The sequence below is a fragment of the Miscanthus floridulus genome, chromosome 3 (genome assembly GCF_019320115.1).
Source record: "Miscanthus floridulus cultivar M001 chromosome 3, ASM1932011v1, whole genome shotgun sequence".
Lineage (NCBI taxonomy): Eukaryota > Viridiplantae > Streptophyta > Magnoliopsida > Poales > Poaceae > Miscanthus > Miscanthus floridulus.
The window spans coordinates 28,199,861-28,214,789 of NC_089582.1; positions in this window are offsets into that span (position 1 = coordinate 28,199,861).

The window sequence follows — 14,929 nt, forward strand, 5'->3', positions numbered from 1 at the left end:
CAAATGTCAACAATCTTCCAAGCACATCATTAGGTGTGAAGTGCTCAAACTTCTTCTTATCCCTAATCAAGGTGACTACGGTCTCATTTCTTGGTGAGTAGGCTTCCAACATAACTTTCACCACTTTGTGATCATCAAGCTCATCACATCCATAGCCTCTAATCTTGCCCATCAAGGTCATCAATCTATCAAACATCTCTTGTGGCCCCTCTCCATCTACAATCATGAACCTATTGAGCTTGGCCATCAACAAATCAATCTTTGCCTTCCTTACTTTATCAACACCTTCATGTGCTAGATGTGAAGTGTCCCAAATCTGTTTTGCAACATTGACATTCATCACTCGGTTGTACTCATTTCCATCCAAGGCACTAAGAAGAATACTTGTGGCTTGGCCATTGAGATGGACAACAGCTAGTTCTTCATTTGTTGGTGCTTCGGGATCTTTCGGTGGCTGCAATCCATTCACCACAATCTCCCAAAGACCGGGGTGAAGACCTACAAGATAGGCACTCATCAAGTGCTTCCACTTGGCAAAATTTGTCCCATCAAAATGAGGCAACTTGCCCACGGGCACATTGACAAAAGACCTTTTGTTATGGTTAGACAAATAAGAATAATTAAAGGATACGGCGACATATTTGTTCTTGTTGTTGTTGCTGCCCTTGTCCTTGCTATCCTTCTTTTTGTCCTTGCTCTTCACCTCCTTGCTATCTTTTGAAGCATGGTATGACACATCATCATCTCCATCGTCCGAGCTACTAGAGAGCTCACTAGATGATGCATCATACTCATTCTTCTCTTGCTCTTGAGCTCTTGATGCCCTTCTCTTAGCTCTTGTCTCTCTTGTAATTCTTCTAGCTTCTTTTCTCCTCTTCTTGTCTTTGAGCCACTGCTCTTCCTTCTTCTTTTCTCTAGCTTCTCTTGTTGCGATCTTTGCGGCTTTTCTTTCTTTTCTTGCCTTTCTTCTTTTAGCATCGGTGGTCTTGGGTTCTTTGATGGTGGCATCACTTGCTGTGGACATGGACAGCTTGCTGCTGCTACCAACATCCTCAACATGCACACCACTTGCGTCCGCAATGCGAACGGTCTTCGAACCTTCTCCGTCTTCCATACTTCACGCGGTGAAGCGTATACGAAACAACCTCGCTCTGATACCACTTGTAGGATCTACAAGAAGATAAAGAAGGCCTAGAGGGGGGTGAATAGGCCTGTAAAAATTGAACTCAAAACTCTGTTAGAACAGAGGGCGGCACTGCCGCTTTGTGAAAAATAATCTAACACAGTTGAGATTTAACAGAGATGAACCTGACCCCACTAGTTGCTTAATCCTGTAATATAACTTTAAGATCTAGTTCGAAGACTGGATACCACAGAAACTTCACACAAATGTGAATCGAGCAACTAAACCCTAACAACAGCTAGCAATAAGATGAACAACAAGTATAGTAAAGATGAAGCACGCAAGACACAAGATTTATCCCATGGTTCAGCTCACCACTAAGGTTTGCCTAAGTACACGTTGTTGAGGAAGCCACAAAAGGCTTGAGCTTGCCACAAAGGCTTGCCTTACCCTCGTTCTCAAGTCAAGAGAGTGAACTCTTGAAGTGAGGGGTGATTTCTTAGCTTTCGAATGAGGTTACAAACCTCCCAAGGCTGCCACATGAGTTGGCAAGCACAAGGGTGATGCCTGGCCGGCTAGGACCAAGCTCCAAGAGTAACAAACCCTAGAACCACCGGCCAAACATGAACCAAATGCTCTTAGACTTTGGGAATCCGTGGATCTTCTCTCTAATCAAGTTTTGCTGCCTTTTCTCTCAAGTTTTGATGGTTGGAATCAAGGATTAGCTCGAGGGATGGAGGAGCAACAATGGAGGAGAGAGGTGAGCTTTGGTTATGTCTGGTTTCGAACAGAATGATTCAGTGGAGAAGATGATCGTTGTGGGCCGGGCCTGAAGGGTATAAATACCCTCTGAGCCCAACGGTCAGTTAAGGGTGGCACTGTCACTCTTAACAGGGCGGCACTGCAGCCCTAGCCAAAACAGGTAATATGATATCAAATTTGGCTGGTTGTTTTGACTAGGTGGGAGGATGTAAATCTGTGAATTTGAGCATCTGATTCAATAGTTGACCAACTGTCCTAAAATCCCTCTTAATAGTACGGCTTTCCCTAAACTCAAATTCAAAACATAAAATAATTTAAACCTCCTTTGAGCTAGGTCAGGCCATCTTTTGTAATTAGGACACCTACAACATGTTCATCATCCTCATTCTTCGATTCCCTGCTTATCATCTCAATAAATCTCATTAGTCCTCTAATTTGGTGGTCATCAATACCAAAACCCACAATAGGGCTTGATTGCACTTACAATGAGCTGTGGTGCTAAGATTGCAGGGTTTGATCTTTCGATCTGAAGCCGGATCGGTGTGTCATTCTCCGCCACAACGATAGTTACCATCACCTGACGGAAGATTGGGATCCCCGTCTCCATTAAGTGGTAATCAGAGCTAAGGTATATCGTCAGGTTCACTTTTATTCCCTAGTTTTGAGTGTTTCGCATTCGTCCCATAGTCCAGTGCCATACTCGTTTTTCCTGTCCTAGAACCTTCTGCGCCATAGCCTTTGCATATTTCAGTTTCAGAGTCCGTCGTGTTGAGTTTGTGTCCTGGTCGAGGTCTTGTTGCTGGTTAGGTCGTGTTAGAGTCCAGTTCGTGTGTTTTCCCCCATCGTTTTCATCAAATCTTTGCTGTTGTGACCAGTTTTACGCACATTGTTTTCGTTTTGTCCTCTAATTCGAAGCTAATTTTTAAAACCGGTCTAGTTTTCGCATACGAACTCCGATTTCGACGTTCCATATATCAAAATCGATCAGAAAAAATTTTGGATCCGTCCATCCCCTGCATTGTCGATGTTCAAAAATTTTAAATTGGTCAAAAAGTGGTCAAAAGATCCTCTTTTCATGGTCACAAGGTTTGTGTCAATTTTGAGCAAGTTTACTGAAATTTCCACAGGCCAAGTCTTTCACTTGTTTACACTCATATTTTTTGTGGTTACTTCTTTTGTGCTCCTAAGTAAAGGAAAAATATCAAAAAAAAATAAAATAAAAAAGTCAAAATTTCTCAAATAACAACGACAGCCCAAAATATAGAAAAAAGAGAGGGGCAAAAGAGGAACAATATCTAGAGGAGCACATAGAGAAGACCAAAGTGAGCTGTGTTTGCGTGTGCTGTCTGGTTCCTTGTTTGTGTTGCTGTTTTCATCCACCTTCATACACCTGTCACCTTGCTATCCACCAAACTTTTGTCACACACCTGGTACTTGCAACATTTTAGACCAGCAATGAGAACAAGTACTTTGGACTATAATTCAGCATTACTTTCTGTTACTGACTTGTGTGCCAGATATACATATTACTCTTTGTGTGCCTTCCAAGCTCCACAAACTCTTCAGATCAGTACAGACAAAGGGCTTTGCAATCTCGGTACCACTGCCTCACAGGTATCACGAACCAGTCGTCGGTTGTACCGCCACTGCTTGCGTTGGTAAGAACTTTATAAGAGCTTGGTAAGACGCTTCCACTTGCTGTGAAAAGTGACACCACTGCAACCATGTAGTCATTTGGTAGAGATAACTTTCACCGTTTGTTCCTCGTTTTTGTGTTTAGAATGACAGGTTGTTCGTATCCACCGACTTATGATGGTATAGGTACTGATGAGTACATGGAGTGGGAAATTGCCATCGATAACATATTTGCTACTCGCTTTATGTGTCCAAGGAGGAAGGTAAAAAATGCAGCTAGTGTTTTGCGACATTCTGCTTTATCTTGGTGGGAGTCTTTAGATCATTCTGATAAACCTCAAATTTGGAATGATATGAAACTTCTTATGCGAGAAACCTTTGTTAACCCATCTCCTATTTTGACTTCATATGCTGAGGTGCACCATTTAGAGGAAGAGTCTATTGTTATTCCTCTTACTATGACTAACCTTCTGTAGAATAATGTACATAAGCGAGAGGATGACGTGGAAGAAAATGAGGAGCTCACAACCTCGTATGCAAATTCAGAACCATCACTTCACAATGCACCTATTACTCCTGCTGAGAACATAGGTAATGCCCATGGTCCTACACTCATGGAAGGTGAAAATTGTCTTAATGTACTAAATTTTTCCACAAACCATATTGTCATAGAGCAATTGTTAGTGGAACCCTCTCTTGATTTATCTTTGTCCCATGATAATTTGCTTGATGTTCCTTGTGACAAAGATGAATTGGTTGAAGATGCTTCAGTTTTACATGTTTTTGAACCAGTGACTTGTGCTGAAAATAAACATGTTATTCATATTGCTACTAAAATTGATGAGTTCAAACTGTTGTCTTCTTTACATACTTTGGGTTACATTGAATTTGATGTTTTGTGTAACCTAGATTATTTGGAAGAGGGCCTTTTTAAATATGTTGATTTGCCTTGGTTTTCTAAACACACATATCATATTATTGGCAGATATAACAATAAGGGATAATATATGATACATTGAGTATACATTCGTAATAGTATGAATTCTCCTTTTGTTGTATAAGATTATGATCGTTTAGAGGGCTGCCATAATAATACAAATATTTTCTCATGTTCCTTAAAGAAACAAGTTCACTTCCAAGAAGGGGAGCATTGTTGGTTGCTACCTATGTCTGCTTGACCATCTATTCCTACATTGTCTTTGGTTAGTTCTATTCTTTTGCAGGATAGTGTTGACATACATCGTGTGCATTCGGATCATGGAGTCTACATGCTTGCTAAAATTTTTATGCGAGATGACATGCGAGAAACTTGGAAATATGGTCACGTTCCTTTTCACAATTATTTCAGTTTTCTTTGTCCTCGCAACCCCGTTCTCCTTTATGTTGTGCAGGATCAGTTTCAAGTACAATCGACGTCGAGGACGGCTTTTCATCAAGAAGGGGAGGATGATGTGGACATGACACCCATGCATATGACCATGTTTGGTGCATGGGATGGAGGGGAAGGAGGCCAGCAAGGGTGTCCAAGTCAAGAAGGAGGCCCGAGGCTAATTCGGTTCGAGTCCCCGAGGTGGAGGCCCAAAGCAACTCAAGTTCGAGTCTGCCTCGGCCTCTAGAACCAGTCTGCCTTAAACTGGTCACCCAGGACGCATCCGGACTCCGTTTTCGATGATACACATATGGATGGAAAGATAATTTGATAAGGAAGCCATTACAAGTGGTTTCACATCAAAAGCTCTTCGGAATCAACAGAAATCATCAAAACAAGTCAGTGTCCAGAATCTGCCAGGGTGCTGCGACACCTTCTTGTGGTCCGTTGGACCGTGTATCGTGTTTGGGCCTATTAGGGGGCGTGTCCAGGGTAGGCGACGACTCTAAGACCTTTATAATCATATGCCACCGCCGTCTTTAGGTTTTGGGGTTTTGCTTAGATTATTCTGTCAAGAACAGTTTCACCGTTCATCGATTTGTGAGACCCCAACTTCGTGAGATAATCTTTCATCTGCAATTTGGTTGTGTTCTTTCTTGTTCTTGCTTGTGTTCTTCGTTGCGTAGGCAAGGATTAGCCTTCTTGGTGTGGTCAACCTGGTCCGTGACTTGGTTGATAACCAGAGGAGCTGTGGTGCTAAGATTGCAGGGTTCGATCTTTCGATCTGAAGTCGGATCGGTGTGTCATTCTCCGCCACAATGATAGTTACCATCACCTACGTGTGACTAATATAGCGAACTACCCTGCTTGAACTTATAGGGACAAACTGATGTGTCTATGAGTGCCGAGTTGAGATAGGTTGTCGATGGTTGTGCCTATAGGGTTAGGTCATTTACTGGTTATGACGTGAATGTATATCGCTGTCACACAACAAGCCACGAGCAGAGTCGACCCAATCGAAGAACCACAAATACCAGAGTTTTTACGCAAGGCTTAGATGGGGTTGAGTATTACGGAAGAATTGAAGAAATATACGAACTCATGTTTCATGGTTGCAAACCTCTTAATCCCGTTATATTCTAATGTCATTGGTTTGATCCTAAAGTAGTGAGGCGGACCCTAATCTTGGGCTAGTTGAAATTTGACAATCATCCGTCTTACCAGGAGATGATGTCTACATTGTGGCTCAATAGGCCACGCAAGTTTATTATCTCTCATACCCGTGCCAAACTATAGACCGTCTTAAGGGTTGGGATGTTGTGTATAAGGTATCGCCACACGGTAAACTACATGTCCCAAACAATCAAGATTACAACATAGACCCAACACATATGATGGAGAGTTCTTTCAAGATGATGGGCTCGAAGGGAGTTTTGAGATAGACTTAACCAAAGCTCAGGGTATGGAAGTAGATAATGAAAGTGGTGCTGACGAGGATGTCAGAGACGAGGTTCAGAATATGAAGGACTTAGAATTACTTCAACAATTATATCTAAGTAATGGCGGTGATGACGACATTCCTCCTTCGGAGCACGAGGATGATTATATAGACATGCGTGATAGTGATGATGAGACTTATGATCCAGTTAATCTCGATCATGATGATTATTTCTAATACATGTATGATCCATGCTAATTGATTTATTTTTTGTCATACCATGTTATTTTCTAAGTATGTTTTGTTTATTTTGCATCTATTTTGATGTATTATCTGTGCTAATTGGTTTACTCTTTTTAATTACAGGTGATTGAACAATGGTGGGCGGTATGAGGAGGATAACGTCGCTTTACTCAAAAGCGACAGCAACGCATAAAGGGTCCAATATAGCTGAGGGGTCCGAGAAGGGACCTCGGGGTAGACCCAAGGGTCGAGGGAAGGGTGGAGGTAAGACGAGGCCACCGTCGCATGTACCTTCGTCGCCGTCTGAGTTACCTTCCACTCACTCATCCTCTGAGGAGAAGGAGGTACAGGTGGAGGAGGAGGTAGGGGTGGAGAAGGAGGCAGGGGTGGAGGAGGAGACAGGGGGTACCTCTTCCTCTACTTCATTGCGTGTGTGGTTGCGAGGTCCCTCGACCCTCCTGAGGCGATCGATACCTCTTGAGAGACGCCTGCTGATTAGACCTGATGGAGACAAGTAACTTTAGATGTTATCACTAATTTTTCATTTGATATGTTCAAAATTACAATAAAAACTAATAATTTATCTTAATCACTTGGGCAGGGTTGGAGAAAGGTTGGTGGGGGTGATCACACACGCCATGTGAACGGCATCCTTGGTCTTTTGATCAAGGAAAAGTTCCCTGGCCTGGTGCAGTTCTGTGGAACTATCGAGCCAGACTACACATGGGCCCACTATGCCACTGTCCCCGACACCCCTGATCGAGATGGCAGGGTATTTGTCGACAAGGCGCAGTGTGTTAAGGTTGAGCTTTGGGTAAGTCTTTCTCGCACTACATTGCTCAATACATTGCATTGATTGGACATTCTTGAAAAAATGACTGGATACATCGCGTCTATATGCACGATTTCTTTAGATGCGAGGAGGGATACGAGGCCAAGGCGGATGCTATGGCTAACAAAGCCACCAAGAAACTCATCAAGGACATGCACTACGAGGCGTGCATCCAGGCCGTGATACAATACCACGCGGAAATTCTTAGAGTGAGGCTCCCTAAAAGTGAGGCAAGAACCATGAGCCTGACCCCAGAACAATACTTGAAGGTAAATATAGAACATTGATACTTATTTTTTTGAGATTAATTACGCTTAATTTCATCTTCTTATATGTCATATACTTGATGATGTAGGTGCCTCCGTGGTGGTGCGCCTACGATCTGCAGTGCTAGGTCCAGATGGTGGACAAATGGTGCGACCCCGCGTGGGAGGAGAATAACAACGCTTGCCGGGAGCGGCGTTTACTGATGTCGGGTGCACCACACCAAGGCAACCTCAACCTCTCAGAATACGCAGCTAGATGGGTACATGAATTCATTTATTTATTCTAACGCTCAATTCTGCATATTTTCTAATCATATTGCTTTTTTTGCAGTCGGCGGCACATGGTGACAAGCCTTGCTCCTAGTTCATGGCATATGCTTTGGCCCACAAGGGCAAGGCGACGACCGACGTTGCCTATAGCCCGGAGGACCCGCCCTCGGCGTACAGCAACGAGTCCGTCCACAGTCGCCTCGATGGATACACATCGATGGCAAGGGTGGTCCATAGCCTAGAGTACGATCTGAGCGCCCATGACCTTGATGGAGAAGTGGTCATGAGGGCGGGAGGAGACAAGAAGCATGGCCGGTTCAGGATTGGCGATGGCACAATCGACACGGCCAGTACTCCCACTCTCTCCTAGATTCGAGCACGGAGCACTCGTTCTAGCCCGGCGATACGACCACGGTCGGACTCTACACGGTTCCAGATGAACGCACTCTAGGTTATTTCTATTTTATTCATCGTTCATTGATTTGTACATACTTTTGCATTGCATTGTAACATTAGGATAAAATATTGCAGGCTCAGCTGGAACAAGAAACGAGGCGTCGGGAGGAGCTAGAGGCGAAGATGGAGGCAGAGCGACAGAGGATGGAGGCAGAGCGGCTGCAGATGTTTGAATATATGAGGGGTGTTTACGCTGTAATCGGTCAACCTTCGCCACCGATGCCAGTCCCTTCTCCTCAACCTGCTCCAAATATTGTTTCGTGCACTGTGAGTCACTTTACAACCTTATAATTACCGTTTATAATTTATGCAGAATCAATCTTACTAAGATGTCCAGACACTAGAAACTTAGTGACTAATGCTATATGTTTGTTACCAACTAGTACTTAAGCAATCATACTAGAGCACAATGCAACTGAGAAGATATTGCTGATAGTTGTAAGGGTTATACTAGTTAGGTAGCAGAGAGACCATACGTGTTATTCAATCTTGTCTCACACATGCAATCTTTTCTCCTTTGTGCAGAATCAATCGGCGGCATCGAATGAGCCTCATGATCCAGCGTGGTTGCAGTGGAACTCGTGGCCTAAGTGACTACTTGTGATTTTATTTGCATTTGCATTTGTGGATAACATGTGACTATTTGTGGTTGTAAATGAACCTACTAGTGATTCTAAAGTTTATTTGCATTTATATATTGTCAATATATCTATATGAACTGTCTGTGATGCTTATTGTGAACTATGTGTGATGCATGTAATGTTTATTTGAGTGGGGTACGTTATACGTGACCGAACCATAAAAACTAGAAATTTATGGACGCTTTGCGAAGTGTTACACTTGGCAAAGAGGCCTTTTGTCGAGTGCCGAGGTAAAAACACTCGGCAAAGAGGACACGTGGCCAAAATCTGTGCATTCTAGGACTAAAATGGCTTATTTGCCGAGTGTCTGCGCTGTGACACTCGGCAAAGCGCCAACATTTGTACGTTCTGGGCCCGTCTTTGCCGAGTGTCCAGTATTTGACACTCGGCAAAGAATTCAGGTTTGCCGAGTGTCCGCGATTTGACACTCGGCAAAGATGGCAGGTTTGCCGAGTGTCATGTCCGGGACACTCGGCAAACACGTCGTGACCGTCTCCGTGCCGTCGCATTACTTTTTTCGTCGAGCGTCGGTTTCAGCTCTCGACAAAGTATTTGCCGAGTGCCCGATAGAAAACACTCGGCAAAGAAACGTTTGTCGGCACTGTAGATGTCGTGTGCTGTTTGCCGAGTGTTAGACTCGGCAAAGCCTTTGCCGAATGTTTTGTGGGCTTTGCCGAGTGCCTGTGGCATACGGCAAAGTCACTGTTTTTTTTGTAGTGGTATCACATCAGATGTCATATGGAAGTGTTTGAATAGTAATAAAAAACAAAGTACATAAGTCATCAGTAATCCGTGAGACAAATTTATTAAGCCTAATTAATCCGTTATTAGCATATGTTTACTATAGCACCATACTGTCAAATCATGGACTAACTAGGCTTAAAAAATCCGTCTCGCAAATTAGTCATAATCTGTGCATTTAGTCATTTTTTTAGTGTATATTTAATTCTCAATGCGACAGTGACTAAAGTTGAGAGGAAAAACAAACCAGGCCTTGGTCAGCTGCCAGCTGGCGAATCGCAGCGCAGGAGAGAGGAAGGCCCGAGAAGGCCTGTTGGCGTTATCCTGCGATGGGCACGTGGCTGTGTGCGGTGTGCCGGGTGCCGCGCTTGGTCCACGGTCCGTCGCCCTCCACCACTCAGAACAACCTGGAGGCACGCCACGTACGCACTCGATCGGTGACGGTGGGCGAGGAGTGACTTTCAAATTCACCAAGGTTGCTGCTGAGTTGCTGGCCTTTTTCTAAAAGTAGAAAAAAGTACTCCTCATCAAAGTTACCGACCGCGCCGCAATCTATTGCTGGACCGCGTCGAGATAGATAGTTATTTATGCGCCGTGCCGTGTGACGAGCGATTTTATTCTGCTCCGACCAGTCCTTTGGCATATACTCATATTTTATTTTCTCGGCTGATGCGTAACGACGACACTTATAAGAACCATCCATGTGTCCATCCACCCAATCCGGCAGTTCAACGAGCTAGCTAGCTAGGTACCATTTCGACGCGAGCGCGCACACACGTACGCATCTTGCATTGCTCCGGCCGAGACAGCATTATACGTCGTCGGACTCATCGTCGTAGTTAGTATGCCACCGACGAGGAGGGCGTCGGTGATGCTGATGAGGATCGCGGTGGCTGTCGTGCTATTCTTGCAGTGCTGCAGCGTGATCATCCTCGCGGCGAGGCCGTCGTTGCCGAGCGAACCGGGGGAAGGCAACCAGATGGACTGGCAGGATCCCGGTTACTCCGGCGTTGGCGAAATCGGCAACGGCAACCAACCATAAGTACTGCCAGTAGTAGAGTAGCACGCAGCAGCTGGCTACCCAATTTATGTATGTATCCTTAGTCATACACTAGTCCTTCTGCTTCCTCTGATCGATCCATCCATGTGTTATTTTATATATGTATTTATTTATTCATAGGTACGTACATATATAAAATGGATTCTTTATTTGGAAGATGTTTCTAGTACAGTAGTACATCGACACATGTTCAGCAGGCAAAAATGAAACTAGTTGAGTAGTAGCTTGTGTCCGTGTCGCGCTCACGCGGTCTATTGTATCCAAAGGAGTAACTTTCTGCAACAAGTAATCCATCCGTCCCACAAATATTAGTTACTTGTTTTAGGAGTCTTCACGCGTACCAATGCTAACGGTAAAAAGACGTAAATGCTTCCGGCGACGACGCCGCGCGTGACGGCGCGGAACCACTCAGTGTCCCAGCGGCGCCGGCGCCATCAGGCATGCACGACTACGACGAGCTACACGACATCAGCCTCGTGCAGCTCCGCGACGCGCTCATCGGGTCTGTAGCCGAGTCGGACGGGCCACGACATGGCTCAGCGCCGCGCTGATGAACCAGGGCACCTGCCGCGACAGCCTGGTCGCCATGCTGCTGCCGGACGATCCCGCGGGGAGCGATGCCGTGCGTAGGCAGGTGCGCGCTCGCGTGGTTCATCGGCACCGCGCTTGCGCTGCACGTCAGGAAGGTCAAGTTCGGGTGGTCGTCGATCGTGCTGCTGCCGGACGATCCCGCGGGGAGCGATGCCGTGCGTAGGCAGGTGCGCGCTTGTGTGGTTCATCAGCACCGCGCTTGCGCTGCACGTCAGGAAGGTCAAGTTCGGGAGCAGCGGCGGCGGCACGCCGTCCACGGCACAGTAGACCATATCGGGCCGTACACGAGCACGTACTAGACATGGCACATGCACTGATGCACGCAGGCATGCACGCATCACAGCATCAGCCCTTAGCACGAGCACGTACCGCGCTCCGCATCCACGTGCCCGCGACGGCTTCAATCTGCTGGACCCGATCGCCGTCGTCATCCTGTGCACCACCTCCGCGCTCGCCGTGTCTGGCACGCACACCATCAACTCGATAGCATTCGTGGTCGGCATCGCCATCATCGCGTTCGTGCTGGCCGCGGGGTTCTCGCACTTCGAGCCCGCCAACCTCGCGTCGTCTTCTTCCCCTTCGACTCTGCTGGCGCCTTCCGCGCCGCGGCCATCGTGTACTGGTCCTACACGGGGTTCGACATGGTGGCCACCATGACCCAGGAGGCCAAGAACCCCGGCCGCGACGTGCCGCTGGGCCTCATCTCGTCCATGTTGGTTATCACCCTCGTCTACCTTGCCATGCCCCCCGGTGCTCTTGGGGATGCAGCGGTACATCGACATTGACGCAAACACTGCAACGCGGCCTACTTGGTGGCGGTTTTTGGTGTCCGGGATGAAGTGGGCGCGTATGTGCTCCTAGGCCTCCTACACACGGTGCTCGTCGTGGCCTCCTACAATTTTAATTATTATACTATACATTTAATAAGGTTAGATTGGTAATTAAACGTACTGTGCGACTATCAAAAAAAATTATAACAAATATACAAATAATATAATATAAATAAATGGTAAACAACTCAAAATGTAGTTTGGGTCGCTAAAAAAATACTTGAGCTGGCCAACAGACAAATATACATGGACAAAGTTTTTTGTAAAATAATATTTTTTAATGATTAATTGTAAATGTTGCATTGATTAAAAATAATTGCAGATCTAGCAACCTAGACCTATCGGCTTCTGGGTCGCTTACTGGTACATATCGGCAGTCCAGAAGTCGACAAGTGTTGCTAGACCTATCGGCTTCTGGGTTGATGACAGGTACATGTCGGCAGTCCAGAAGGTGACAAGACTCCGGAGTAGGCCTATCGGCTATCCGCTGGCCGATAGATCAATTCTCATCGATGAGAATGAGCTGGAGTATAGGACGTTTCAAAACAGCAGCATCCTCATGTAGTCCTCAAGGACCGGGAGCCTATGCTCCTTGTCATACATGTACATGACGCTGACCATCCTGGCGGCGTTCAGGCAGGCCTTCGCGAAGCACGACGAGAAGGTCCTCCTCGAGAAGCACTCCCGGTTGAGCTCCTGCCACTCCTTCGCGATCAGCCTGTGCATGTGTTCTTCCACGTCGCCGGCGGCAGCAGCTGGGTGCTCCATCAGGTACAGCTCCCTGAATGACCCGTCCAATCCTTCGTGTGCTTCATCCTGCAAATTTTAAATCGTCCACCAAACAAGATGAGCTTGTTTTAGCACGTACTGATAGGTGATTTATCTCTCCTACTACTACTCTACTAGCTACTAATTCTTATAATTAAGTTATATGTACTAATTATCATATACTCTCAGAAAATAGATTGATGTTGAATTATGTTATTTCAAAAAGCATTACAATCGTTCCGACCTTGGCAGTTGGCACTACCCATGTCATCCCAAAGTATGAGGATTTTGGACGCGCTAGTGATGGCTGGAGGGATGCCCTCGGAGGGGCGCACGTTGCCCTGCTCCACCTGGACCTTGACATCGGAGAGGCTGACGCCGGGCATGTCGACGGTCAGGACGATATCGGCCCGGACCGCAGCTCCTTGACGTCCATGGGCGTACGTGTTGGCCATGGCCCGGCGGTCGCGCACGTAGGCCCGGGTTGTCGCGTTCAGCTGTCGTTCTAGCTCGTCGGGCAGGTCCATCAGCTGCTGCACCGCCGCCGAGAACGCCGGGTCGCCAAAGCCGCCGAGCATGAGCTCCATTGCTTGCTCCGCGCTTAATCTTGGGTTTGCTGATCAACAATGGCAGGTGACTTGAGAGCGGCGGCGGCCCGCCATCCACGACGGCTGCGCCGTCACGTGAAGGTACCTCGTTCCCGTCCTGGCTGTTCGAGCACGACAGGAAGCTCCTGGAGTCGCCGTCCCCGGCGACCACCAACGACATCGTCGTCACGCCGAACGGCAGCGGAACGCACACGAGCATCAAACGAGCACGTGCTATACATGGCACATGCACTGATGCACGTAGGCATGCATGCATCACAGCATCAGCCCTCTGCACGAGCACGTACCGCGCTCCGCATCCACGTGCCCGCGACGGCTTCAATCTGCTGGACCCAATCGCCGTCGTCGTCCTGTGCACCACCACCGCGCTCACCGTGTCTGGCGCGCGCACCATCAACTCGATAGCATTCGTGGTCGGCATCGCCATCATCGTGTTCGTGCTGGCCGCGGGGTTCTCGCACTTCGAGCCCGCCAACCTCGTGGCCCATTTCTTTACTTAACACCTCAGTGAAGATTTTGACCAAGTTGCTAGCAAACAGATTGCAAAAAGTGATCCTTGATCTCATACATGAAAATCAATATGGGTTCATTAAAGAGAAGACCATACGAGACTGCCTTGGTTGGGCATTTGAATACCTCCACCAGTGTCATCAATCAAAGAGGGAGATCATAATCCTAAAGTTGGATTTTGAGAAGGCATTTGATCTAGTTGAACATCAGACCATCATTAAAATGCTAGAGGCTAAGGGATTCCCTTCCAAGTGGATCACTTAGGTAAGAGACATTCTGTCAACTGCAACTTCTGCAGTGCTACTCAATGGATCAGTGGCAGGAAAAGAGTTCAAATGCAAAAGAGGGGTGAGGCAGGGATATCCTCTATCTCCTCTGCTCTTTGTGCTTGCAGCTGATCTTCTCCAGAGTGTCATCAACAAGGCTTATCATGATAATATTTTGCAGCCTCCTTTCCCTCAACATCCTAGCAGCCCTTTTCCAATTGTTCAGTATGCCGACGATACCTTGCTAATCATGCAAGCTTGTGAGTCTCAGCTGCATAGTTTAAAGGGCATCCTGCAAATCTTCTCGGAATCCACAAGTTTGAAAGTTAACTATGGAAAGTCATGCCTAGTGCCCATTAACACTAGCAGTGAAAGAGCATCTCTTCTTGCTGAAGCATTTGGCTGTCTAGTTGGAAATTTCCCCTTTACATATTTGGGTCTTCCTTTGGGCATCACCAAACCTCAAGTCAAGGATTATGCCCCTCTGTTGTGCAGAATAGAAAGAAGGATTTCGGCCAGC